Below are 24642 nucleotides of genomic sequence, written 5' to 3'. Positions count from 1 at the left end.
TCCGTGTTGTCCTGGCATATCGTCTCCACCATGGATTGCTGTGCTGCCTGGGGATGCTCCAATCGCTCAGAGAAAGGAGTAAGAATCAGAATGTACGGCTTCCCCACTGACACAGAGAGGAGGAAAAAATGGCTAGCTCAAGTCAGCAGGAGCAATTTAACAATCAAAACAGACAGCCGCAACAAAATATGTGAGGTAATCATATTCAAACACTGCATTTGCACTTTTTCCACAAAACGAAGACCACACCATTGGGAAGCTTAATGTTTGGTTTAATACAAATAACAGGGAAAGGCTTGAAAAACTCTGAGAGTTGAGACTCAGGGTGCAGGGTGAGGGTCTCAGTGCAGGTATTCAGGCTCTATTGAATCCCCCTCTGGTTCTTGTGCTGAAAGAGGGAGAAACAGACAGGAGAAAGGGTTATACACACCTATATAGCACACCTATTGGATGGGAAATTGCCTTGGGGAGATAAGGTGTGGTCTTTGTTTCCAACTGAAGTTATGGAACTTTATTATTTGTGAGTTTAACAAAGTATGACAAATGGCATCAGTAATGGATGTGATATGAATTTGTATAAAGTTGTCTCACATTCTTGGTCGTATTTTACGTACAGTATGTAATGAGTGTATACATGTCCAGTAAGTCCTCCACCTGTAACATCACTGCCCCTCCACCTGCCATACAGTAGGTTACTAATATACACTAACAAGATTACTTATATAATACAGTGATAGAATACATGTTTAGTATGCTTACTTATATACAACAGTAGTATTAAATGTACCTTGTGTTTTCACTCTCACTTTGCCATCATTTCAAAATCAGCTGAGCTGCAACATAATACAGACAGGTAATAATCAACAGAATACACTAAAAACACTCACCCATAAATTACGTTTTTGTTTACTGTTTGGAAGTCTCAAATATGCACTCTAAATTCATATCAATAGTGATGTATCACACAAATAGCTCTCTTCCTTGTTATTGTGTAACGTTAACTTTATTATACTAGTTTGTAGGTCTACTCCAAAATGAAGATCGTAATTTCTCCACCTCCACTCATTACAATCACACGTGCCCCAATGTTATATTTAACTAATATTATATTCCTCCACCCCACAAAAAAATCACGTTTAGAAGCCCTTTTTCTCTAATTCCACAACGTTGGATGAAATAACATTAGGAGAACGGATTAATAGCTGTTCATGGTTACCGTGTGTTGCTAACTTTATCCGGTATCCTAGCCTAATCTGTTATCTGTAAACGTTCCCTAAATCTACTGATTTAGGGATAATCCACTAACATCCTTTAATACACATGTTCATTTGACTCAGATGTGCTGATAATATCTGCAATATAAATCTTTAAACGTCTTCTTACCTTTAAAAGTCCATCACGAACGGTCTATTATGCTGCAACTCTACTGTGTTGCTGGTCGCAAAAGTTCCCCGGAAGTCAGCGGCAAGCTAACTTCCGGGGAACTATTGACGGCTGCACGATCCGCCATTGCTGTAAAAAAACTGGTCCATTGGAGTGAACGGAGATGTCGTAACTCTTCTATTATACGGCTCTGGCACTGTGTATACATTGAATTATTCAATTTGATAGTATGTAACTTAGGCATCCCTCCCAAAAAAAACAAACAAAAAAAATATATTAATACAAATATTCATAACTCATATTCGAATACCTGAATAATTATTCGAATACCTGAATAATTTCGAATATTTGAATATTCGATTAATCGTTCCCATCCCTAATTTGTACTTGTTTAACTTTTGTCTAGTTTCTGAACAGATATGAGGAGCTGTGAGCTTGAGTGCTAACAGCTAACGGCTGATGTTGTTTTTCTGGGGTTCTCATTGAAGATGACGTCACGGCTCTGCCTACACTGCGTTACTATAGATACTACCCCAGTTCCTAAACTGTAATGGAAATGCGCCATAAAGTGAGCCAGACCTAACGAGGCCTAGCCATACCGAGCGAGGCCATGTAGTGGAAATGCGCCATTAGACTGATATCTCAGAAGGTCTAACAACATAAACGCGCCTGAGAGTTGTTGCAACTCATTTACTAAAGCCACGTAGTGGTCACTCTGCTCAACAAAGTGTTTAAAGTGTCCTTAAATAGGGATCATTGCCACACTTACTGTCTTTAATGGTTTGGGACACTATCAAATTGCCAGGTGTTTGAGAGCACTCTTGACGACATTTTGAGAGGGAAAACAAGTTTCATTACATAAGCTTATCACATGTTTTTTCAGCTGTTAAATAAATATAGAAAGTGGAATATTTGTCTATGAAATATAGTTGAGTAGAAGTCAAAACTAGCATCAATTGCAAAAATCTCAAAAGTACAAGTAATCCATAAAAAAAAAAAGGAAAGGTACCCCAAAATTGTCAATAGGTGCGTTCACACCGGAGTACTTTGGTGTACTTTTCCCACAATAGTTCATCAGAACTACGATATATTTGCGTTCACACCAAAAAGCCCCAGGAACTAAAGTAGCTCAAATGAGTTCTTTTCAGTCCCTGCTGCAGAGCAGGGACTGTCGTGGGAGAAAATAGTTCGTACGTCTGATTGGCTGTGCGGAATGCAAACCACGCCCGTTTGACTCTGAATTTTTTTTTGGAAGCGGCCATTGTATTTGTATTGTATTTCTACTGAATGCCGTTTCCGTGGATCAGCAAAGTTAGCAGACCTGGCAAAGTCATGTCGGGACGACTACGAAGTGAAGTAAGAAGATATGATTCTACACTGTATTGAAGTAAACATGTATTGTTTGAACTGTTTTATGTAATCACAACGGTTTGGGTAATTATATATAGAATAGGAATGTTATTCTCACTTTCAAACTCACTGACTTAGAGATTCTGTGTTTCACACACCAACATTGATCCTTATCACCACTAAGAGCCAGATGCTGTTTCTAAGTCGTTAAAGACATCGTAAAATAAGAAAAGATCCCCTGGAAAAGGTAGGGAGGGGAGATCGGGACGGAGATAACATTGACTTTTGACCTAGTGTGGTTTGGGGTCTCACTCTGTTCGAAACTCTGATTGACCTCGGCCAGAAGCGAATCCAGCCAATCAGGACACTTGGAGGAGGTGGTCAGTTTAAACAGCTCCTCCCCAGGGCTTCTCTGATTCGCTTGGGAGAAAAGTGGGAAGGAAGAATCGACAAATCTCCGCCCCAAAGACAGATAGAAATACTGACGTTTGTGTGTGTAAAATTGCTTTTGGGTTTGGTGAGTTTGTTGGTTCCGATATCTGTGTCCGCATCGAATCACAAACTTGAAGTCCAATTTCTTCTCGTTTGATGAGTTTGTCTGGTCCCGATGCATTTATCCGCATCGCATCACAAATCTAAAAGCCCGGGGTACTCGAGTACTCTGTATAACTTGTATATGTGTTTGGTTTCCTACTAGAAGTAAACTCAGATAATTTGTTATAACTTTGATTCCGGTGTTTTCAATTCCTTTCTTAATTTAATAGAGATCCAGCCTCATCCAACGAACGGCGCGTAGCAGAGGTATTCTACTCCTACAGGTGGTGACTCCCGACGTTTGTGAGCGGATCTCTAGAAAGGAACACCGACAGCCAGGGGACAGAATCCAGTCCAGGGGGAGGACAAAGAGACACTGTTGACAACTGCAAGCGCGCTATAACACAAAAGGTGAGCAGACACCTGTTTTGAATATCAAAAATCTGTGATTGATTATACTAAAACTTTAGAGTTGTCAGCAGCGTTCTCAGTGTTCTTAGTCACGGTGGGAAATACAATACATATTCTAGTTAAATTAGATTAATAGTGCTTAGAGAAGGGTATTTGAGTCCTGGATCTAGAGCAAAAACGAAGGCTGCAAGGCTAGAAAAAGAGGGTTAAATTCCCCGCAGATCATGATAAGATTGATTAATGCGGTTACCTTGCAACGCTTTAATTAAAGACTAACGAAGGTGTCAAAATAGGGTTAAATTCCCCGTAGGTCAATATAACATTGATGAATACGGTTACCTTGCAGTGCTTTCATTAAAGACTGTAAGGCTATAAAAGAAGGGTTACATTCCCCGCAGATCATGATAAGATTGATTAATGCGGTTACCTTTCGTGGTGCTTTAAATGTATAAAATGTCTGTAATTGTTATATGGTGGGTGATAGAAGAGGAGAGAGACGCGACCTCCAACTAATTATTTGGAACGACCGTATCTCATCACAAAACTGTTGTGGGGATAATCAGGCTCATTAAACGTGACGATAAAGAGATTTTGTTGACTGAGTTTTTAACTCTTGACCTGAAGTCGCAATCACCGTGAGGAGATTGTAGAAGCCTACTTCTGGAAGTCACGCTATCTGTTGAAATAAACATCGCACAATAATAATTTGCCTGACTGTGATATGATAAGGTATGAGAAGCTCTGTGTGATTTTTTTTTTAAGTCAAATCTGTGTAATACTTGAGAGACAGAGAGCAACAAGAAGGTGGTATAATGTCTGAGACCCTACCTCCACCCTATGGAGATAATGGCTCACGAATGCCACTTATGAGTATCCCATCTAATACTCCTAAAGGAAAACACATTGTTAGACCTGATATTCAGGGATAAGGAATGTTGGAAATAGTAATGGAAGATATTGAAAATCTTAAACTGGATCAACCAACCATGTTGGTGAACCCTGCTAATATGGAGCTAAAACATGTAGAAAGAGTAGCAGCAGCTCTGGCAAAGACAATAGGTCCTAGCATGCAAGCACAGAGCGATAATATGATAAGGGCTATTAAACTGACCCTTTTTGGAAATGGGATTTTCCGTTACATAACAGAAGACTCAATTCAGGCCTTAAAGAACGCTTTACAAACAAGTCAGGGAGTGTTAAATGTGTTGCTATGTTGCTCATGTGGGAGCTTACACTTTTGGGAAGAGATCTATCACTTTCTCTGTCTTGAGGTGCTGCAGACTCAAAGCAGCATACAGGGTCAGAGACAGGCGTGACCTCTGGAGAGGAAGAAAATCTAAATCTGAACAGACCACAGAGCCCATTAAAAGGTTTTATGGCCTCTACACTGAGAGGAAGATCTGGAGATTGTAAGGAACTCTCCCTGAATATCCACCCCCACACCATTGAGGGGAAGAGTGTTCCTTTCACCGATAAACAAATCATCTCTTAACCAAGTCAGATTTCAAAATAGCCATACCTCAAGTTGTTAAGAAAAGAGGGAGATTCGAAAAGTTATCAATAAATTGCCCAGTATATTAAATAAATACAAACAGACACGTATCAATATAAGTCAGATAATGTAGACGAGGTCAATCATGGAAGAAGGCTGACATTTAATGCCTGATATATAAGTAATAGTAATAATAAATATATAGCTGATATTAAATAACTGATGTATAAGGCTCGATGTTTCTGTAAATAAGAACACCGTTAACGGCGTTCTATTTCAGAAAAAGGGGGAAAAGGATAGGATATACATCAGACAATATGTATGTGAGATTATTACGTTTTCAGGAGAAATTTATCAATTTAAAATACTAGTTATGGTATTTTTTGTTTTGTTTTATTTGTTGCTTTTAAGAGAAATTGATACATTTAAAATAATCTAGCTTTGGTTATTTTTTGTTTTGTTAGTTTGTTCCTTTTTTTGTTTTATTTTTATTTTTGTTCTATTTTTGATTTTGATTTCTATTTTTGATTTTGATTTTTGATTTTGATTTTTTGAGATGATTTCAAAACCATATTTCCAGCAACTTAAGGGCTTGGTATGAGACTTCTCCACACAGGCTGCTGACGTCAAAAGGGGGACCCGAGAAACACAAGGCCAACACAGCAGATTACGTCTGGTTGGAGGGGACCTCCCATGCCGTTCGCCTAGATGGAAAGGGAGACAACTGGTACCACTGGAGCCAGTGTGCGGTCGGGAAAAACACCTGCGAGGACCCTGGACGACATCAGGACAGAGTTGGCCCTCGTCGCGAGGACCCTGGACGACATCAGAACAGATCTGGCTCTCGTCAAGGCAGTCGACCCAGGAGGCGCCATCAGCGGGCCGGAGGAGGAGGATCAGGACATCTCTCCAGCATCGACCCGGAAGCCGCCATCAGCGGGCCGGGGGAGGACAATCAGGCCACATCTCTCTAGCAGGCACCCCAGAAGCCGCCGTCAGCGGGCTGGGGGGACGAAGATATGGCAAACCAAGACGGCATAGGGAACTCCATTTCCCGCTGAAACAGGTTGATATAGCCGGTGTGGAACTTTGTCTGAACAATCCATTTTTTTTGAGGAACTTTCAACTTTATTTTTATATCCCATAATGTAAGGGATTTGTATTTTTTTATTCTACAGAACTATGTGTTACCAAAAGAGGGAAAAGTATGATAATGTCTTTTCTGATTTCTGTGGCTACTTTTATTGCCATTTTGGTGACATGTGGTTGTTGTTGTGTGCCTTGTATCTGCTCATTGTGTGTTAAGACTCATCAGTTCCACCATTGAGGGAAGAGTAAAGATGACTCAGCTGACAAGGACTTTGCTTTTTAGACATATTTTATTCTCCCTCCACTGTCATAATAAGTTGTTGTTGTGGACTGTTCCTAAAGGTTTAAAGTGCTCTATATCCCAACTTCTGATGGGTTTATATAAATGTTGGGACAGACACAGTAAGAAGAAAATTGACAGTGGTAATGTTTCAAATGCTATATGTTGATCTCGTGAGGTGAGATCAAAAGAGGGATTGAAGTAAGAAGATATGATTCTACACTGTATTGAAGTAAACATGTATTGTTTGAACTGTTTTATGTAATCACAACGGTTTGGGTAATTATATATAGAATAGGAATGTTATTCTCACTTTCAAACTCACTGACTTAGAGATTCTGTGTTTCACACACCAACATTGATCCTTATCACCACTAAGAGCCAGATGCTGTTTCTAAGTCGTTAAAGACATCGTAAAATAAGAAAAGATCCCCTGGAAAAGGTAGGGAGGGGAGATCGGGACGGAGATAACATTGACTTTTGACCTAGTGTGGTTTGGGGTCTCACTCTGTTCGAAACTCTGATTGACCTCGGCCAGAAGCGAATCCAGCCAATCAGGACACTTGGAGGAGGTGGTCAGTTTAAACAGCTCCTCCCCAGGGCTTCTCTGATTCGCTTGGGAGAAAAGTGGGAAGGAAGAATCGACAAATCTCCGCCCCAAAGACAGATAGAAATACTGACGTTTGTGTGTGTAAAATTGCTTTTGGGTTTGGTGAGTTTGTTGGTTCCGATATCTGTGTCCGCATCGAATCACAAACTTGAAGTCCAATTTCTTCTCGTTTGATGAGTTTGTCTGGTCCCGATGCATTTATCCGCATCGCATCACAAATCTAAAAGCCCGGGGTACTCGAGTACTCTGTATAACTTGTATATGTGTTTGGTTTCCTACTAGAAGTAAACTCAGATAATTTGTTATAACTTTGATTCCGGTGTTTTCAATTCCTTTCTTAATTTAATAGAGATCCAGCCTCATCCAACGAACGGCGCGTAGCAGAGGTATTCTACTCCTACAGAAGGTAAACTAAAATACATGCACTGCACTGTTTTAATCTGCACAATACTGGTCTTAGATGTACTTTTATTTGCTCAGTAGATCGAGCTGGCCATGCTAGAACTTGCTAACGTTAGGTCCAAGCTGGCTAACAACATCTAGCTAGCTAGCTATTCTCAGCCGTGCCCGCTATGAACACGTTTTGACTTGTGAATAAGTGTGCAATGTTCTGTAATTTGCTTCACTAACTCATGGCACTAATCGTGTGTTTCAGGCGAGGTGTTTCTCTCAGGATTAGAAACTAGTTTTCCCCTCCGGGATAAAACGATAATATAACGTTAGCAATTAGCATGCTAGCTGGACATAATGCTACCTCTGTATTGTTACCTCTAACAATACATTGTAGTTGCTATAATTTCAAGTAATTTGCAACATTCATTCTACATGTTAATGGTAAAAGCTTAAACAGTTGATTACCTGCATGCCACAAAGACTGATGTTCTAATATTTTTGCACATTTAAGTAGAAATGTAATTGAAATTCTATTTACTGCCTAAACATTGTTCCTTGTCATTGTATTATCCTAAATAGTTTGACCTTGTTTCCTCAGAAGGCTTCTCAGACTACATGGAGGATCCCTCAGAGAAACACAGTTTCCACGTTCAGTTCCCCCCCGCTGAGAGTAGGCAGCTCCACACCCTGTGCCCGGTCAGCGGACACCATCAGGACTACTATCTGTTCACAGAGGATCCCATCCTGACCGCTGCTGCCATACTGCAGCAAACAGGAGGGAACGGAGGTGAAAACACACTTTATACATTTAGATATGTGGAGCACAAAGAAAAGCATTGCTAAAAAACATTTAGCAGCTAAACTGTGGATAACAAGTAAACCACATTGGTTTGTTATTCAATATTCAAAAGCTTTTTGAATCATTACATGTCACTTGTTAGACGCTTTTATCCAAAGCTTACATACTCAAGCTTACATACTCAATACTGTGGGCAATCCCCACAGGAGCACTTTGGGGTGAAGTGTCTCAGGGACACAACGACATGCTGACTGCAGTGGGGTTTGAACCTGTGCTCCCCTGATCCGAACACCAATGCACTTATCCACTGCGCCACACGCCTCCCTATCATGTCCTGAGAGCCCTCCATCCCCCAATTGCTAGTGCCTTCACCATTTAAAATGTTAATAGTCAAATCAAAGGTGTTCCCCGTGTTCCTCCTGTTGTGTGCCTGCAGAGACAGACTCAGAGGTGGAGATCGCCCACAGTGATGACTCTGACGTGGGGGGGCTCTCTGTTATGGGCTGCTCCCCTTCCGGTATTTGGACAATGTTGTCTCGTTGTTGCGATTAAACTGATCTTGTATCTTGCATATTTCACCTTAGGAAAGTGGGCACGCGATGACAGCTTCCTTGACACCATCATGGCGATGGACCGCCGTGCCATGGTCAGCAAGGAGAATGAGGACCTGCGTGCCAAGGAGATGCACGACGAACGGCTGCTGCATTCACACAAGGCCCAGGAATCGAGGTGGAGCAACAAAATACCTTTCAGGCTGGGCTTCTGGCAGTGCTAAGCGAGCTGATTAAATCCAACAGGCCTTCAATACAAAAATTAAGAAAAACTTGTCGTTGATAAACTGTACAGTGACTTGTTGGGAGGCGTGTGGCGCAGTGGTCTGGTGCGTTGGTGTTCGGATCAGGGGAGCACAGGTTCAAACCCCACTGCAGTCAGGATGTCGTTGTGTCCCTGGGCAAGACACTTCACCCCAAATTGCCTACACCTGGGACAGTTCATTTTGTATTATTGTGATTATATATATATATATATATATGCCACTGTTATTAATACTGACACCTAACTTTGCACTAAGGTGTGTCTGCTGCTGAGCCTACCTATTGTTATTATATATATATATATATTGCCACTGTTATTATATTGTGTTGATACTACTGACACTTATTGATCTGCTGCTGATAAATAAAAGAGAACCTACATGCACAGCACTAGCATCATGACTGTCTTTGTTTAAACCAGCAGCAGTGCACAGACTAACCTGTGTGTGTGTAACGTAGTTCTTCAGGTGTGTATGCTTAACATGTATGTATTTATCACAGTAAAGATGGTATACAACAGTTTTTAACCTCATCCCATTGTCTTTAACACACATTTAACATAATAATATACTCATTAATATACAAATATACAGTATGAGTACTGTTTTGATACTGACATTTAATCTTTGCACTAAGGTGTGTCTGCACTATTGTAATTGTGTCTGTTGACTGGTAAATAAAAGAGAGAACCAAATGCACTGTACAAAAGATCCGCTTTATTGTCAATTTACAATTTCCATGCTGTTCAGATGCCTCTCCCCAACGTTGCTTCCAGGCGAATTGTTCACCCAGAGAGAGCGCGGGACACGACGCGTTCCGTAGTATTCGCATATCTGGAAACACATACAAAGACACAAATTAGCCCTACATAACTCCATAAATCCAACATTAGATAGTATTAATGTAATTTAATGAACGTACCATTGCTGTTCTTTGGGCGTGATAACGATCATCATGCTCAGCTCTCCTACGGCGAAACATGTCCATAGCGTGTGCTTTTCGTGGTCCAATCCTTTTATTAAGGCTTCTTAACCGCCTTCGCCTCCGACTTAGCATTTCTATTGCATTTGAATGGTCTATTTGTATTTGTGGTTATTGGCTTAAATAACTCAGTTACGAAGCTGTATAACACGACCACCAAAACGTCAACTCCATACCGTGCCTGAGGTCGGAAGGTAAACAGAAGCATACAGCGGAAGCGGAATTTTTTTTTCTTCTTCTTCTCTCGGTTTTTTGGCGAATTGCAACTTTAAGGTGCATACCGCCACCTACTGTACTCGCCGTGAAGTTGTTTGCGGCCTGCCAGTAAACCCAAAGCAGAAGAAGAAGAAGTGACGTCAGCGGCTCATTTGCCTAATCCACCCCCAGGAACTCATTTTGGTGTGAACGCGATCTGCTTTAGTTCATCAGAACTAAAGAGCTCTCATGAACTAAAGTTCTCATGAACTACTGTGGGAAAAGTACTTGGTGTGAACGCCCCTATAGAGTACATTGAAGTAAATTCATTTTGTTACTTTTCACCACTCCATTGATTACATTCGAGTCGAGCCTGTCGAGTACGGCTGTGCTGAGGTGGATTTTCCCCGGAGACGTCGCGGAGAGACGGAGCGGCTCCACCTGCTGCTGCCTGCTTTCCACCTGTCTGGTGTCTGCGATCTGCGATCTGTGGAGGCCTGCTCCCACCTGTAGAGTACAGCTGTGCGGAGGAGGATTTTACCCCGGAGACGTCGCAGAGAGACGGAGCGGCTCCACGCTTCGGCTCCACGCTTCGGGCTAGGGCCTGCTTCCACCTGGGCGTGTGCTGCTGTGCGGAGGAGGATTTACCCCGGCTGGGGCCTGCTTTCCACCTGTCCTGGTTCTGCTGTTGCGGAGGCCTGCTCCCACCTGTCGTGTGCTGCGGTGTCGTGTGCTGCTGTGCTGAGGAGACTTTACCCCGGGGATACCACGGAGAGACCGGAGCGCTTCCACGCTGCTGCTTTCGCCTGTAATTTGCTGCTGTGCTGAGGAGGATTTTGCCCAGGAACATCGCGGATACTGTGTGCTGGTCTGGGAAAATGGCCCATATTGTGATTCTGCTGTGCCTGTTTACTGTTTTGGACAATGAGAAGATCTCTAGTCATTCTGAGAAGTCTACTGGATTCAGGTCTGTTCTGCCACCCGCAGTAGGCATCCCCTGCAAAGGTTCGAATGTGTTACACAACCAATTACCGGTTGCCTTGTCACAGACAATCAGTTCGACAAAATATGTTTGTCTTTTTCACTTGCCTGCTATGATGGTTCTTCAGGACTGCTTATTGAGCTCTAATCTCACTTTCTCAGACTTTGCTGGTGATTTTAAAGTAGATGACAATGTAAGTGTGTCGATTAAGAGGAAAAGATGCCTGGTTTTCTTGTTATTATTGCTATCAGGAAATGTACAACCTAACCCTGGACCGCACAGTAGTAGTAGTCAGATAGCTACTCCTGCTGATTTTAATTCTAGGTCTGGGCTGGGATTCATTCACTTAAATGTGCGCAGTCTTTTACCTAAACTAGACTTTGTCCGCATTTGGGCGAGCTCGACTGATGCTGATGTCATTGTCTTATCAGAAACGTGGCTAAATAAATCTATATTGGCCTCTGACATATCCTTAAATGGTTACAGTGTATATCGTACCGACCGACCTAATAAAGGTGGTGGCGTTGCCATTTATGTGAAAAATAAGTTTTGTGTAACCAAGATGGTTCCAAATTTTTTGCCTTAAATATCGAAGTAGCAAAGGGTCAACAGGTCATGGTGGTGGGCTGTTACAGACCCCCCTCAGCTGTCAAGGACTCCTTGTCTTCGTTGGCAAATATTTTTGACTACAAGGAAATAGTGCTACTTGGTGATTTTAACTACAGTATCAGAGAATTTAAAAAACCTTTGTATCTCATTGAATGTTACTCAGATTGTTGACAGTCCTACTCGCCCTAACATTAAGTTTCAAAATAAATCCTCCTTAATTGATCTCATCTTAACTAATGTTCCCCATAAATACTCATCTGTGGGAGTATTTGCTAATGATTTGAGTGATCACTGTGTTGTAGCCACAATTAGGGACACAAAGGTCCAAAAGGTTAAACCTCGCATTATCATTAAGAGAGACACAGGGGAGCAGGGTTTTGTACATGATTTGTTTGGTTTTGATTGGGAAAAAATCGATCTGTGTGATGATGTTGAAACTGCATGGTCTTATTTTTATCTTGGTTGTATGGAAATTATAGATAGACATGCACCCCTGCGTACATTTAGAGTGAAGGGACGAGACAATCCTTGGTTTTCTGCTAAATTATCTAGTCTCCTACATGAGAGAAACAAGGCCTGGGCAAAGGCTAGGAAATCAGGCTCAGAGGTAGAATGGCTACGCTTTAGGCAGCTAAGAAATAGCTTCACATCACAAATAAAAAGTGCTAAGTCTAAGTATTATCTGTCAGTTACCACAAAAAACATGAATAATCCTAGAACATTTTGGAAAGCCATCAAATCGATATCCACCGGTGAAATCCGTAATGAGCTCTGTGCCTTACCACAGCATCTGGCACTATATCGGACAGGGCCACCATGTTAAATTGTTTTAATGAGCATTTTGTGTCCTGTGGCTCTCCGTTTGATTCTGTCACTAACTCTGCTTCTGTGAACACCACAGTCTGTGACTCTGAACAATGTGGTCTGGAAAACCCTTTCAGTTGTACTCCTTTTACTATTGATGTTGTTCGTGAAGCCTTAACCAAGTTAGATCCTAAGAAACCGGGCCAGCCGGTTTCTTTTTAAAGATAGCTGCAGATGTTATTGCTCCACCTCTCACTACTCTTTTTAACCTCTCCCTCAGCACAAATACAATTCCAAAAATATGGAAGTCAGCTTATGTCCTGCCTTTACTAAAAGGAGGGGAGGCCACCTTATTAAATAATTATGGGCCCATCTCTAAATTGTCAGTTCTGGCCAAGGTTCTTGAAAGCCTAGTGAGTGAACAGGTAAAGGAGTTTTTATGTACAAATGACATCCTGTCTAAACATCAGTCAGGCTTCAGAAAGCAACATAGCACCATCACTGCGACAATGAAAGTGGTAAATGATATTGCGAGTATTTTAGATAATAAGCAGAGTTGTGCAGCTCTATTTGTTGACCTGTCCAAAGCGTTTGATACCGTCGATCATCGCATCTTGAAGCAGAGGCTAGTCAGTATTGGCATATCCAGCCATGCAGTGGGGTGGTTTGTGAACTACCTCTCTGAAAGGTCCCAATGTGTTCAGTTTGATGGGCTGTCTTCTGAGTGGTTAAACATTACTAATGGTGTACCACAAGATTCTGTTTTAGGTCCGCTATTATTCTCCATCTATATTGTTTGTTTGTAGCCTTTATTTAACCAGGTGAAAAATCCCATTGAGATCAACGATCTCTTTTTCAAGGGAGACCTGCGGTACATTGGTTACACATAAAAACAACAGAAAACAAAAAGGACATCACAACATAATTACAGGGAATATATATCAACAGTTCAGGTGAAAATGTCGATGGAGCAACCTTACATTTTTATGCGGGCGATACCGTGATGTACTGTGCAGGTCCCTCCATTAAGGAGGCTGTTGTTGAATTGCAAGCTGTTTAACATTATTCAGACTCAGCTCTCTGAACTAAAGCTTCTTTTAAATGTTGATAAAACCAAGGTAATGCTCTTTTCAAAAGCTAAAAAGACACCAGAGCCGGTTTTAGATATTGTAACTACGCAAGGAATAAAACTTGAAGTGGTTGCCTGTTACAAATACCTTGGTATCTGGCTTGATGATTGTCTCTCTTTTAAACTTCATGTCAATAACCTGCTTAAAAAGCTGAGGGTTAGGCTAGGTTTCTTTTACAGGAACAAAAGTCCTGTTTCTCGCTTGAGGCAAGGAAAAGGCTAGTCACTGTGACCTTTTTACCTGTGCTGGACTATGGTGATTTGATTTATATGAATGCACCTGCCAATTACCTGATCATTACATTACATTTCATTTAGCTGACGCTTTTATCCAAAGCGACTTACAATTACCAATTACAGGGACATTCTCCCTGGAGTAACTAAGGACTAAGTGCCTTACTCAAGGGCACACTAGTGGTGGTGTTCCTGGCGGGATTTTGAACTCACAACCTTCCGATTTTCAGCCCACCTCACTATCCATTAGACCACCACTATCCCATCAAGTTAGATGCTGCGTATCACAGTGCACTGAAATTTGTGACAAATGTAAAGTATTAACCCCTCACTGTACCCTGTATGCAAGGGCAGGTTTGCCTTCACTAACTGTACGGAGGCTCAGTCACTGGTACATTTTTATATACAAAGCCATGTTAGGGAAACTTCCATCCTACATCTGCTCCCTGATCTGACGGCGAATTGTAAGTGGCTACTGCCTGAGATCGCATGCTGTGGTTTTATTAAATGTGCCAACTGCTAGGACTGTCTTAGGGAAGATAGCCTTTAGATGCGCAGCTCCTCTGTCTTGGAACAGTCTGCAAATTAAATGGAAACTGAGCAATCTGGTGCCACTAAATGTTTTTAAAGCTCAGTTGGATGCTACACAATCGGATGCTGTTGGTACCTGTTCATGTGGATAGTTATTGTAAATTAAAGCATATAATATATATCAGGCTACAGCCCATGTATATGTTATGATGTGAAGCACTATTTGGTTTCATGAAAAATATCAACTGTTTATTTGTAGATATCTACTAAAGCATACAAATAAAGTGTGTAATGTCGGCCTGTTACTTATATTATTGAGTGATATATATTATACACACTGTTCTGCTTTCTGCACTGGCCTCAGCAGCTGTTCTCACTGTAAATGTCGGCTCACAATTAAAGCAGTTGTATTAAAAACATACATAGCCTAATATCCAGAGGAGATGCGTTTATTGTGTAAACAAACGGTAAAGGGTCAGAAAGTCTGCACAACCCACTGCACCACACGCCACGGTTACTGCTCCTCCAGACAGCCTCCGCGATAATCGATCCTCGACGATCCTTTAGAGAAATTTGTTTTCCTTCGAGGCGGCGCGCCCACATCCCTTTCTGGGTCGCTGCCGGAGGACCGAGGAGTCCGGGACGTGAACATTTGAGAAATTATGAACGGCTCATTTCGGAGGACTCGCGCGCGTCTGCTTGGCGGCGGGACGACCCTCCCCGACAGGCGCTCGGACGCGAAGGCCCGTCCACAACTGCGTGCACGTCTGTGACCGCAGTTTTAATTGTAAATTGTAATCCCTGTAATGATGCTGTATGATGTCCTCTTTGTTGTTCTGTTGTTTTATGTCTTTATGTTTCATGTGGAACCTACTTGAGCAGGTCTCCCTTGAAAAAGAGATCAATGATCTCAAGGGATTCACCTGGATAAATAAAGGTTTGAAATTAAATGAAAATTGGTTATGGTAGTCATCTTCACAAAACTGAACTGTGATGGGATTTGTTTTCTTTCATCAGGCAAATGTTGATTTGAATGATGCTATTTGTTTTATGTGCAATGCCGAGATCTCATGATCCTTTATGTGTTCTCTGGTCAGTCGAATCTCAGGTTGAATATTGATTATACTGGTGCTATTTTCTTTTTGCATTGACAAGATGTACTATTCACGCCTGATGGTTGTTATAAATGATATTGCAGAATCTGTTTTCTTCATAGATAACCTGATTTTCATTGTTTGTTCAGTACTAAAAGGTCCAAGTCCCACAATTGAATTTAATATTCATTTGACATGTTAACTACATCATAAAGCGCTTCATGGGAGTAATTGTGGGATGATTGTCTGTGTATTCTCATGTTCCGATTAACCCAGCCTCCCCCAAATGTTCTTGTTTTGTGTCTATATCTACGCCGGGATCCAGAGTCGAGGCTGATCCTGTTTTGCTGTGGTCCTGTGCCCTGGATCTCCTATCCTGAGTTCTGGATTAAGTCGTGGACTTCGGGTCGTGGCTGGGCCTGTCTCTGCGGTCCTGCCTGGGTCTCGTCATGCTGCTTCCCTGATGGCTCCCACAGGATTGTTGTTGACATCTTCGTGGATTCATCTTCTTATTACAGACACATGCATTTCCAAACATTCGGTCTACCTACGCTGTAAAATGTATTATCTCTTCGATTTACACAAGGCATCTATTGCACGTCTGTCCGTCCTGGGAGAGGGATCCCTCCTCTGTTGCTCTCCCTGAGGTTTCTCCCATTTTTCCCTTTAAACTGTGGGTTTTTCTCCGGAAGTTTTTCCTTGTACGATGTGAGGGTCTAAAGGACAGAGGGTGTCGTTTTCTCATACTGATATTCTGTACAAACTGTGCTGTTGTATTTGCTGTAAAGTGTCTTTACTGTAGGGTATTTTTATTATATGTACAGCACTTTGGCTCGACCAAAAATCGTTTAAAAATGTGCTATATAAATAAAACTTCATTTGATTTGATTTGATTCAATTTTACCCTTATGCAACATGAAAATATCACGATATGTATCGGTTGAGTATCGGTATCGTTCAGTGGTATCGGTATCGTAAAAAAGTCAACAATATGCAACCCTACTTGACATGTTCTTTCTTAAGTGTTTACCGCTAGAACAGTGCCATTATATGTATTATATATATATATATATATATATATATATATATATATATAACAACTTTACTCTAAGAGCCTCCTGCAGACATCCTGCTGAATACACAGACACACAGCTACGAGGGGGGATTCAGCTAGACGACTGTATACGGAGACGATAGGTTGGGACGTGTCACGTGTGCCACATTTCACCAATGACGTCATAGGAGCCAAATCCTGGATCTTTTTTTTTTAGAGATGTGGGTAAGTGGGAAAAGAGAGGGTTGTATTTTCTGAAACTTTGTGAGTCTCCTTACACACCGGGGACACATATTTATGTATAAAAGACATCAAAAAGTGCATTTTGCATAATAGGTCCCCTTTAAGCTGTCTTTGGCTCTTTGCTGTAACTATTGTAAATGTCCACTCTGTGGGACGAATAAAGATATTCTGATTCCGATTCTGATTGTCCCTTAATGGAACTGCTGTCTTCATTACTGCAGCCTAGTTTGAACATTTCTTCCTCACACAGTTCAGTTTGTTTTGGTTATTCGCTCAGAAAAATAATGCTCAACAGGTTGTCGTGGCCGAGTGGTTAAGGCGATGGACTAGAAATCCATTGGGGTCTCCCCGCGCAGGTTCGAATCCTGCCGACAACGTAATAACATTTTCACTGCCCAAAAGCCTTTGGCCCACTGCCAGGTGCTTGAGTGCAGAGTTTTTATTTAGTTTTATTATTTTATTAGTATTTAAATTAATTAAATTAAATTAATTAAAAGTCAATTAAAACTTTATGGCAGTGACTTTTACACATTCATCCACACAACATACTAGATAGGGAATACAACTTAAATCAGTTCATAATGATATTGTTTTTAATGTTACCTTAGTATTTATGAGGGTACTTTTGCTGATGATCCTCTTGTGGAATGGAACTGCTGTCTTCGTTACTGCAGCCTAGTTTGAACTCTTCTTCTTGTTTTCGTTTTTTTACTATGTGTAAAAAACACAAACAGATATAATCAATGTACTTGTTTAATTCATGAATTATAATAGATTAACCTACCCACTAACAGCAGTTATAATTTAAATGAACTCCATCTGTAACATTAAAGAAATTAACACAATAATGCATCACTATTATTGGCTAAACTTTAGTTTTGTTAAGTACTGGAAACGTAACATTAGCACAGTCACCTTATTAAAGTGTAGGTTCATTCAAACGTATTCGTCACCTGTACTAGGGTGCTTCGCATTGCATCATTTTATGTTTATACATCATTAAGAAATTAAGTGCCACTCCTTTGCTTAACGTCAGCAGCTTTAACAACATGGACTTGCTAAAGAATCACTCTTTAAGCTTTTTTTATAAAGAAAAAACAACCTCTAATTAGATTTAAATTCTTTTTCAGGTGAGGAATTTATATTCCTTATAGAAATAATGCATATTTGTGAATGAACACCAATGTTTGGAGCAATGTTGCTTGGTGATAGTGGCATGTCAGTTTAGAAAAAGCATGTTGACAATGTTTTCTGAATTACTATCAATGAAAGTGGGTAGACACTGTAAGTTTAAACATAGGGTATTAAATCATAATTATAAGTGAAATTATAAGAGCCATACTTTTGGAAAAAGCTAGCTACAAAGACAGACAGCTCGCAATATCTAGCTAGCTAGATAGATAACGTTAGCTAGCCATCTTGTAGCTAAAAAAAGCTAGCCTGTTAGATAAATAGATCAGTAAGCTAGCTAGCTAACTGACAGGTTAATTTAATTATATATGTTAACTTCTTTTTATAATTTTCAGCACTGTGGATATTTGCTACCCTTCTAGCTGAGGGAGTTGGGAGCCCTTTCCCTACATTTTGCATAAATGTGAAGATGTTCATATTTTCTTTCTAATGACAGTGCCACCGTTTCCTGTCTATGGGAGGGAAAGTATGGTTGACTCACCCGCCAGGCCTTCGTTGTCTCTTTGACAAGCCAAGCCTTGTTAGCAGATTTGTTGGTCGAACAGCCAGCCCGGTCTTAGGTGTAGTTCAGAGTGCAACAGTATGCATAATATATTATCTTTGGGTAAATGTCTTGCCTCTGGCATCAGGGTAGTAGCACCCAACAGTCCAACACCAGTTGAGTGTCTTTCATGTGTATGTCAGGTGCAACTCATAAAGGCCGATAAGTCAGCCCCCATGGGCAGCCCACACCTCCCCCACAAGATGTGTGATGTCAGCACTGACCCTGCCTACCGCCTGACTGAAAACCCGCCCCCTGTGTAATCAACATTAAAAAAAGATATACAGTATATATATAAATGAAAGTGTGGGTTTTCAGAACTGCTAAGGTCAGTTGAACAGAACAAATAATGTAGAGATAATATTGCCGGTAGCCAACAAACAGGCTTATAGTGCACAATGTCCCAACGTGCTGACCAATTCTCTGTTTTTCTACAGGAAATCTACCATCAATTTGTAAACCCCACTACCACGCAAGGTTGCACTATGGTTAGAGTACCAATCTTGTTTGTGTTTATGTACAGAGCAGGTTCAAATAATATTGTCGTTGGCACAGCCTGTGTTTTGTCTATTAGTAACTAATGGCGCATTTCCACTACACGGCCTCGCTCGGCCTCGCTCGGTATGGCGAGGCCTCGTTAGGACTGGCTCACTTTATGGCGCATTTCCATTACAGTTTAGGAACTGGGGTAGTATCTATAGTAACGCAGTGTAGGCGGAGCCGTGACGTCATCTTCAATGAGAACCCCAGAAAAACAACACAGCCGTTAGCTGTTAGCACTCAGAGCTCACAGCTCCTCATATATGTTCAGAAACTAGACAAAAGTTAAACAAGTACAAACCACAGACTGCCTGTGTCATGGTGAATACAGTCGCTGCTTTATTTATGTCTGTATAGGCCGTTGTTGTGAGTGTGGACGGTCGGAGCATATACTGCGTTAGCTTAGCCAATCTCCATTTAGAAAACACGCATTTTAAAAGGTTTTTCGCCTGCCGTCTGTCTGCAGACTTGTCAAAGCATTAATTCATGGTTTTTACTAACCGGTATCAGTATGTTGTTACTTCGGCATCATTTTGAAACGTGTATTACAATTAAATCACGGTCAAATATGTCCATCTTGTTGGAGTTGTAGCCCCCTTGCCAGCGATTCTCTCTCTAGTTTAGCATACTCAGCCCGACTCAGCCTCGTTGTCTCTGGCCCGAGACCCACGATTTTATGAGGCCAGAAAAACTGTGAATTAGGACCCGCCGGCCGGTACTAGGCCAAGTGGAAACGCAACCAAAAACGGGCCGCTGACGTCACAGCCCTCTTAAACCGTGCTCCGCGCTGTAGTGGAAACGCGCCATAAGTGGCGGCACTGTGACATCAGCTTTGTTACTTCTACCAGAAAATGTAACACTCACCTGTAGGACAGCAGTCATCTTTGTATAACTGCACCAGTGATACTGCATCAACACACAGGCAGGCACACAACAGTAACTTTTCGGCCTCTCCTCACAGTAAATCCAAGTCTCTCATCTCTTCCTATGGACAAAAAAGATCAGGGAAATAGCAAGAAAAATGTTCAAGCATGTTATGTTTTAATTGATTCCCCATGCTAGTTAGAGTAATCACAGTCCACTGATCTTCTACCAATAGCACATTGTCTCTACCGCTTCTCTTGCGCTGTGCAGTCTCCCTTGCTGTTATCCACACAACCACCAAGCTTTTTGTATGAAAATGCAAATAAGCATATGAACTCATCCAAAGAAATTGTTTTGATACCAGGTTTATTTCTTCTTTTTGTTTTAACAGCAAAAACTGTACTTGGGGTGATCAGCTGATTGCTGTAGCAACACCACGTGGAACTGCCGTGACAACAGGAGACTTGTTGAATCCTTTCATTGGCAGCCAAACACATGAATGTCTGCACTACATTCATTGTAAGGCATTGTGTATAGTGTAGTTTTGCTGGCTGTTATTTTTGTAAAATCTGGGTGAAGTGCATAAAAAGAAAGTGATCACTTAGGTAGGGTAGGTAAGAATGGAGAAACCAGCTCGAGTGCGCTAGAATTTGAAAGTACACAACCGGAAAAAATCTGCCTCTTCCTTCAGACTTCCTTACAGAGCCCCTCCTCCAACACACACGAACGCGCACATGACCAATGAGGGCACGAGATAAGTTTGTGCACAGATGGAAGGCTGACAGGCAGGTAGGCCATCCAGTTATTTTAGCCGGGCCGGCTAAAATGATTGGTCGTGCTTTTTACAGCGCTACGGCTTCCGCAGATGACATTTTTAATGTATTAATTGTCAAAGCATTAATATATTCATTGCTATTGGGATGTTAAGAGCATTCCATGGAATATAACAAAAAGTGTTTCTGAAGTGAATTACCTACCCCACCTTTAATGTCTTTAATCTCTAAATGCAAATACACTAAGCAGTATGAACACTTAAACAGTCCTTATTTATATCATTAGGTCTTAAATTAGTTATTTTTCTTAGATCCGCTGGCCTGCAATGCCCAACATGCTCATATGACAAATACGGTTGGTTCTGCTGGCATCCTGCTAGTTGTATCTGGCAATAATGATCTATAAATTGCATATAGTGGCTTAAATGCATTACTTTTATGATCTAACAAAACCACAAAGGGCTGTAATGTGATAATTGAACATTTCTTTAAATGTATGTATCTAGTTTAAAATACTAACATCTCCATTTGCAGAGACTGGCGACCCCCCGCCACGTGAATTGTCAACGGGGGGGGACATTCTACAGATGGCCAGTCCGCCCCTGAAAAAGGTCTATGCACCCGTTATTATTAATAATAGTAATACAAAGAACAGTGTTTCCCATACATCGACATACAAACCCCACAGATCCTCAACTCCGGTGTGTCTCACTCATTAAGGCGAGACACGGCAGGCAAAAACATTGTTTTTCATGCACTGGTCAATTTTGATATGTTGTGCTATTTTGATTCCATAACATGTTTTCTTTCAGGCTTTTGGAAGGAAAATGTACAAAATACACATTTAGGTGTTTATTTTACTATAGTTTGTCTATTTGCGTCTGTAGGTTTCTCCTAAATTCACCAAAAGTTAGCTTATTAACGTAACATAAAGTACCGCGACCGCTGTTTGCACCATGTCAACAGAGATATCGTTGAAAAGCTCCGTCTCTCCTGCACAATCTCATCGGATCCAAATATGGTAATTTCCTTTGTATCAGCAACCAATCGTGAAAGTACAAAGGGGTCTTAAACCAAAAAACTAAATCTCATTGGCTGGTGCCAATTTCTGACAACGTGATTCGTTCAGATGCATCACGTGGTGTGCTAAAACACTTCCTGGTTTAGCTTTAGCTGGAAATTTAAATCTCAAAATGGCAAAAGAACATCGATAAAAACGTTCACAGAGAAGACGACAACAATTGTCACTTGCACGAAGCAATGTTAGACAAAAAACAAATGATCCCGAACACGAAATGCCTTCACGGAGTGCGTCGATGTGCAAGCTGTCATCCAAAGAACAGCAGGGGTTAGGTAGCGCCTCACAGCAATCTTTAAAGGTCGTTTTCTCAAAATTAGTTTTTTCTCTTCTTCTGAGTGAGAAATGTCCACTTCAGTAGCACGTACATACACCAAACCTTCCAGTTATATTCCTATCAATATTCTGAAGGTTTTTACAGAAGGGTTTGTTTATATATCATTCATAGCCTGAATTATATAACATTGTATACCTAAAAACATGGTGAAAATTGATATTTTAGGGCTGTTGACAGTATTTACTGATTTATGGAGTGATAAAAAGATATCCAAAATCCCTTCTGTAAAAACTTTAGATTCTAATATGACTACAAAATGAAACAAGAATTTAGAACCTGACTTTATCCAATGTTCAGAATTGTGTTCCTGAAAGTATTAAAATATGTGCATATTTAATGAGAATATGGCTCATTCTTTTTTTTTTTTTTAAATCATCTCGCGACCCCCACTTTGGGAACCTCTGATCTAGAGCAGGGGTTTCCAAAGTGTGGGAAGGTGAGCCTCCCCTCAGAACATAAGAACAGCCGCGCCCCCCCCTCCCAAATTATTATTGCTATTATTATTATTATTATTGTTGTTGCTATAATGCAGGGGTATTCAATTGCATTTCAAAGAGGTCCAGTAAGAGAAAATGTCATTAAATGCTCTGTTTTCGCTGTCTACCTTTCTCTTTTTTGAGCACGCCATTTGAAGTTACTCCGACTGTTTCTCTCTTCTTGTCTCGTCTCCGTGTGTGTGTTTGAATCTATCGTGCTGACTCACTGACTGCACTGATTTGATTGGCTGAGTAGCATCACCTCCTTAGAACATTAAACAATACTTTTTTTAAACCTTTTTATCTTTATGGTTTAAACATTTTTTTTTTAATGTTTACATTTTCAACATCGTGGATGAAATGCTATGAACGCAGATTATCCTCTGGCTGCAGCCTTGACCGGTACTTGCTTTTGATCAAAGTCAATGCGGAAAACCCACACTCACAGGTAGGTGGAGGTGAAGGGAATGAGCACTTTTACAGCCTTTTTGGCGAGGTGGGGGAACTCGGTCTCCACAGACAGCCAAAAGTGACACACGTTTTCTGCCAGACGCTGTCTCCTCTCTCACTTTAGGTAACTTCACTCAAAATCGATCCATGTTGCCGTTCGCATAAAGTTAGCTAAAGTTAACTAGTGTAGAGCTGATGAATGGGAGTCGGAGGCGGCGTGTTTAGTATGGAACTCCACACTTTATTTTCCATTAGGTTTACAGAGGAAATAATAACTTGCTACCTGCTACTGTCAAGCTAGAATGATAACAACAACAAGGTACACTCTCTAACAGGTCCGTGGTGCAACACACTATATAGGCTACCACGGTGAATTGTGTCCCATAATGTTCCACCACACAAGCTAGATTTCACTGTTTCTCGTTATTTTTTTCTCACGCTGTGCCTCCCCTGAAGCTCTGGCGCCCCCCCGGGGAGGCGCGCCTCACACTTTGAAAACCGCTGATCTAGACAATTCAAACAGCTCTTATCATGGCTGCCACTGAAGTACTTCTGGGTCATTTCACTCCGTTAGGAAGGTTCCTAAGCTAAACTGACAATTCGACAGCAGCCCTGCTCTCAATCACTCACCTGCATCCGATTGTGTCAATAGTTCTCCCCATTCACAATCAAATGCCCACGTTTACTGTTTTCTAGACTAGACACAGGTATATGATCCTAAGTTAAAACAATTGAGGTAACCATGAAGTTGTTATCATCTGTAAGACGATTTTAAATCTCTTGTTTTGCATTTTACCAGTACATTTATGCAAGAAACTGTTTGTAAACAGCATGCTTCATGATGGACACAAACTCTTGCTGTTGTACCTCCCCTTCTTCTCCACTCCTCCTCTTTTCTCTCCTCCCTCCACCCAGATTCCTGACATACAGATGTGAGTTTAGAACGGAATTACAGTAGTTTTCCTGCGATGGTGGTATAGTGGTAAGCATAGCTGCCTTCCAAGCAGTTGACCCGGGTTCGATTCCCGGCCATCGCAGTATTTTGCTCAAAGGCATTTAATGTCTGTTTGGCAGCATGGGGATCTCTGCACTCACCGGCCACTTTATTAGGTACACATGTTCCACTGCTCGTTTAAGCGCAAATATCCAATAAGCCAATCACACGGCAGCAACTCAATGTATTTAGGCATGGTCAAGATGACCTGGTCAAACAGAGCATCAGAATGGGGAAGAAAGGTGATTTAATGGCGCAGTTCCACTACAGCGCGGAGCTCGCTTTAAGCGTGCCGTGTCGTGCCGTTCCCGTTTTTGGTTGCGCTTCCACTAGGCCTAGTTCCGGCCCGGCCCGGCCCGGCCCGGCCCGGGGCCACTTTTTCACGT

General features: G+C 41.3%; 2 non-coding genes across 2 annotated transcripts; both read left to right on the top strand.

Annotated features, from left to right (window-relative positions):
- Positions 1 to 17307: 17307 nt before the first annotated feature.
- On the top strand, positions 17308 to 17389 carry trnas-aga. The gene has a single exon. It is a non-coding gene; the product is annotated as a tRNA-Ser (tRNA).
- Positions 17390 to 24227: 6838 nt separating this feature from the next.
- trnag-ucc lies at positions 24228 to 24299 on the top strand. Its single transcript has one exon. It is a non-coding gene; the product is annotated as a tRNA-Gly (tRNA).
- The last annotated feature ends 343 nt before the right edge of the window (positions 24300 to 24642 follow it).

The sequence above is a fragment of the Trematomus bernacchii genome, unplaced genomic scaffold (genome assembly GCF_902827165.1).
Source record: "Trematomus bernacchii unplaced genomic scaffold, fTreBer1.1, whole genome shotgun sequence".
NCBI lineage: Eukaryota > Metazoa > Chordata > Actinopteri > Perciformes > Nototheniidae > Trematomus > Trematomus bernacchii.
Note: the sequence above shows the minus strand (reverse complement) of the source record. Positions and strands in the feature narration are given on the sequence as shown.